Below are 5,660 nucleotides of genomic sequence, written 5' to 3'. Positions count from 1 at the left end.
GAGGTCGGATTCGGATTCAGCGCAGCAAAAACCTTCGGGTATACTAGGTCTGGTCTCTGGTTCCGGACCTTTGTCAAATTTTGTCGGCCTGTGTTATTTGAAGTATTAATTAGAAGAAGATATAATATTTATTGAGTAACATACACCGCGTGCTATTTGCGTCCAAATGTTCATTTGTTAATTTAATAATTTTTTTATATAATTTTCAGATTATTCTAAAATGGAATTTCATGCGAACGAGTGTTATATTTGCAAAGATACGATCTCTTTAAAAATATGCAATCGTTGTCAAATGATTTCTTACTGTGGCAAAAATCATCAAAAACAACATTGGAAAGAGCACAAAGAAATCTGCAAGGTGATATCTGCCATAATGCGAAAAAAAGGAGTCTCCCACATATATGGAAGACTGCGAGGTGCTGATTCTAAAACATGGATCCAACAGAGACATGAAATGTGTCTTACTGTGCAATTAAAACTGCGTCGATCTCTTTTTCGTCATGAAATGAAAATGCTTCTAAGGCCGAGGTCTTGCTTTGTGTGTCACGACACCAGACACCAATTATTAACAACTTGTCCAAGTTGTCTGTCTGCTGATTTTTGTCAAGAACACCCCTTCAGTCCTGAACACGACAAAAACTGTGACTCTTTGAAATTCAGTCGTGACTTGGAGAAAAAACTGGGTTCAGTTGAAACTAAGACTTTAGCCGTAGCGATTCGAGAGGCTATATTAGAAAATACTCAATTCGAAAATCCCTGTGATACTCCTGTTTCAATGCGGAAATATTTAGATGAAAAGGTTAAAACTGCAGACCATGAAGAAATAAAAATCCATTTATCGAATACTTTGAGCATGGTATTAAGCATCTTCAATGCTTTAGAAAAACTTAACCTTCATACTGCTTCTGAAATGCTTTTGCATGTTAATTCTGGCATGTTTAGGCATTTTGCCGACTGGGAGTTTCTTCTCCACTTTCTAACAAATTTAAGCCTACTCAAAGTTGTACTCATCGAATATAAGTATCACAAAAATGTAATTGTGGAAGTGGAACTCTGCATAAAGTGTTGTGCTGAGAAAAAAAAATTAACTGTAGAGACTAACGAGCTTGATTATAAGGATTACATTAGGAGTGAAAATTACCAGAAACCAGATCTTACTGCATTACTCAATTACGAGCCTTCAACGAATAACGATATTGTTTTCAAGAATTGTTTGGAAACTTGGAGTCAAAACATTTGTCCTCTGGTGGTAACAACTGCCACGGAAAAAGATGCCATCTATGTAAGCAAAAGTTTGAGATCTACTTTTTGGCCTTCTTTGATTTCCTATGACGGATACAACGATTTTGGATCTTTATGGCCTCAGATAGAGTGGACAGATAGTGGTATCTGCATACTTAATCAGTTTATAATCGTCACTAATGCTCGAGTCAGTCAGTGCAATGCTGGAATTTTTTTCAATGACTCACCACTGCTCTCCATAAAAACAAAAGAGAGCTCATGTAGTCGAGACTTTTTCCACCCAAACGCTTGTCGAGTTTGTTCTAACAATGCTTCAATAATCTGTAATCTCTGCAAAATGATTTTTTATTGTTCGAAATCCCATCAAAAGGATGATTGGTCACAACATAAAGATCTCTGCAAAGCGATTCAAAGTCTGTTGACTCACTCGGGATCTATGAATCTTTTCGATAGCGAAATACAGTTAACCAATGATCAGAAATTAGATTCCGCATCGTGGATGCGAGCTAAATTGAATATTATGTCAAAGGTGGAGAAAAAAGTCAAAAGGAAACTCGTAGATTACGAACGAGAGATGTTTCTCTTTCCGAAAACCTGTTTCACTTGTCATGAAACTGATCTGAAAAAAGTCAAGAGCTGCAAATGTGGAATACATTTCTGTAGAGAACATGAGGATTGTCTTAACCACCAGATACTATGCGAAGATTTTTCACTGAGTTTTCGATTGGCTCAAATCAGCCAATTACCACATCAACCACGTAATTCTATATTATTGCCAAAAAGAGAAGACAACTTCCCGGGCTCGATTGATGAGTTCATTGACCGGAATTTGTTGTGGAAAAATAAAGCTTCAGTAGAAGACATTCTTAATTTCCAGAAGATTTTGGAATCAGAATTACTAACAAGGCCTCTAACTTTAGTATATGCGATGAAAAAACTTGGACTCTTAATTTCCGAATCTGACGATCCAAGACTAGTGGTTCACGTGATTGGTTCGAAGAATGTAGAAATTGCCACCGAAGAATATTGGGACGTACTATTGCACTGGGTGCAAAATCTGAAGAAGTTGGAAATAATTTTCGTTGGACTTGAGACTGATACGTTGTCTTTCAATTATCCAGATTGCACTGACATGAGAAAAAGAAATCTGAGCTTGAAATCTTGGCCTATAAACTATTATCACTTTGTGGATACCAATTTTTTTCAAAAACCAGATATCGTCGTAGGATATAATCTAGATATTCACGAATGTGAATTTGGATTATCAGATTGCAGTTGTAAGGAAAATTTGTTTGCAGTAAGGAAACTGAAGGTTCCTTTCGTAATGACAGCCGGAACTGAGGAACGAGTTCAAAAAGATCACGAAAGGCTTTGTGCAATTTTTGAAGCATCTGTCAAATATGAGTTTTGTGATCTTAATCCATTTGCTTCATTGGTTCCTGAAAGAGATTTTGAAACAGAAGGACTGCGGTATTCAAACAAGTATCTTCTTACTTATTCTGTATTGGGTCAACACTTGCCCGATGCGCCTAAACCAAATGAAAGTTTTATGGAGAGATCTCTAGATGCTGAAAATCTTGAAACTGCAAAAGGACGGAAAATAGAAAATAAAGAATCTACAACGTCATTCAGGCACAATTTTCAACAGAAAGAAGACAATATCATTTCTGAATTGGAAATTGTTTTAAGCCTTGAAAGTGCGGAATCAGGTCTAAACGAGATGAGTATCAGAAATAAAGAAATTAGAGGCAAAAACACTAGAGTGGAAAATCTTGAATCCGGAAAAGAACCAGGATTGGAAAGCAAGGAACGTTCCTCAGGAAAGGCAATAAATGATTGGAACTGCAATTCAGAAGCTAAATTTACTGATGTAATATTAAAGGAGAAATTTCTTCTGCAGGAACAAGTTAAACTTCTGAAGGAAAATCTTCTACTTAAGGATGAAAATTTGCAACTGAAATGTGAAAACCTAAAACTTCAGGAAGCTCTTCGTCTTCGAGAAAGTCACAATCTAACTGAGGATATTCAACTTGCAATACAGGATTCTATTCGTTCGGTTATGAAAGAACAAAAATAATATAGTTTTATTTTTGTGTGGTAAATGAACAAATAATTTTGACATTGATCTTTGCATCTTTTTGTGCCAACGATTACTTATTAATATTTTATTTGACATATTTTTATTGGTTATTGCTCTCCGATTAATTGCGTATGATGCTATTAAAGTAGTCCGTCCATTGGATCAGCCTACTGAAAAATCATTAAAATTAGTATTTTTTGACTGAGAAATATGTCCTCTTTCACATAATGCCTTTCTTAGGGTCCCTTTCAGGGTTAAAATTTGAATGATTACTGTTTAAAGTTGTATCAAAAAAACATGGAAACTTATGGAAAGGACTTTCGCTGGCTCCAAAAATGGTTAATTTTGGCTTTAAAACACGTTGAATATTGTTAGGAAAACTGTTTTGGGAACAGAAAATATAATTTCAATTACTGCTCATTTGTACATGCTACCAGGGTATTTGAGCTTAATTTTAGCGAAATATTGGGTTGGCAGTCTGGTTGGCCACCTGGTGCCGAAAACTGGAACTAGAAAGAGTAGGTACAATTTTAAATTTGTACATGAATTTTTTCATAAAAGTGTTTTTACGATTGTTTTGTGAAGTATAAAACAAGGATTGAATATTAAAAACAAATTTTCATACAAAAAAAAATAGTGTTAGAATTTCCATCACCTTATACAGTGAAAAAACACGTTTTTCTCAAATAGATTAAAAAAACAATTATTTCGCTATTTCATGTAAGTTTCAAGGAATTTAAGTTTAAATAAACTTTAATTAATGTATGTAGTGAAAAATTTTATCCAGATTATGCGAAGAATACAAACAATAGACGATTTAGGGTGGCAATTTTAATCCAAGAAAAAAATGCCTGGTTTTTTTCCTAGGTCGCAAACATTTTTCGTATCAATGAAATTTAAAAAATCGAATTCTAAAACTAGAAATGTTTCCATTCAAAATCATAAAAACTGAGCTGCAAATGAAACCACTCAAAGTGGAACTCTTGAAATTCAAACTTTTAAAATTGAAGTTTAAAAGTTTTTTAATTCAATCATTTTGTATTTAAATCTGACTCAAATGTTCAATAATTTATACTTATGAAATGGAAGCTACTATCATTTTTAAACTGAACAATTTTAAATTAAATGCAGTTAATCAGCCAAATGAAAAATTTTAAAGTGTAGAGTTCAAAGATTCAAATTCAGTTCTAAAAATGTAAATCCACGTTTTCATTTTCAATTCTCGAAAGTCTAAATTGAAGAGCCAATCAATGACTTAAAAATTTTTCAAAATTATGTAACTTTAAACAATTTTAAGCTAGAAACATATAAAATTGAATGATTACATTTTTTTACAAACTAAACCTTTTTTAAGTTTAAAGTTAAATTATTTATATTTTAAATGGTCAAAAAATCCTTGAAATGCTTCCATATTTTATTTGAAAATCTTGAAACATCTGCATGTTGTTTAAATTTTTTATCAATTTTTTTATTGTTTTCGAAACTATTTTAGAACTTCTAAATATCCTTTAAAATGAATTCAATTTTTCTAACTTTTTTGATTAAATTCTACCAAGTTAACAAATTTTACGAAATCTTCCAAACTCTATATTATGTTTTAAATTAGGCCGTGGGCTATTGTCACCAAAATTTTCTTACTAATAGCCAAATTTTGTCAGTACACGTAGATTTCAAATTTGTTATTTTTAATTTTTTTTTAATTTCTAAATATTTCTTGAACTTCCTTGAATTTATTTATAGAATAATATGTGCTCAATTGTTATTAATACATCGAAGTTCAACAATTTGACTTACAAATTAAGTTTTTTCCTAATAAAACAATTAAAATCTGGCGTTCATTCTCATTTTTTTAATTAAAAAATTAAAAATTTAATGGTTTCAAAAATGAAATATTTTAGAATAAAATAATATGTGACATCTCATAAAAGCTTTTAATTATGAATATATTATTTTAAGGTTATTTTAAAATTGAAAACAGTTTATCAAGTTTCAATCAGTTGTTTACATTTGTTTAATTAATAATTCTTTCCAATTGAAATAGTTTACATAATTTTTAAGGTTAAAAACTGGACATTCTAAAATTGCGAACTTATTGCGAATCGTCTTGTAAAATTAATTATTATTTACTTTTTAAATCTAAAAGAACAATTCAATTTTAAAAACCATCATTTATATTCACAGTTGATCAAGCTAAAAATGTTTTTTATCTAAAATCTTCTATTTAAAATTTAAAATTGGTTAAGGGCATGTGACACAGCTAAATACCTATATTACCGACCACAGTTTTTCAGTTCACTGAATGTTTTTTTGAACCTAAGAACTTTTTTTGTAAGTAAAA

Source organism: Belonocnema kinseyi, chromosome 5 (genome assembly GCF_010883055.1).
Source record: "Belonocnema kinseyi isolate 2016_QV_RU_SX_M_011 chromosome 5, B_treatae_v1, whole genome shotgun sequence".
In the NCBI taxonomy this organism is placed as follows: Eukaryota; Metazoa; Arthropoda; class Insecta; order Hymenoptera; family Cynipidae; genus Belonocnema; species Belonocnema kinseyi.
Note: the sequence above shows the minus strand (reverse complement) of the source record.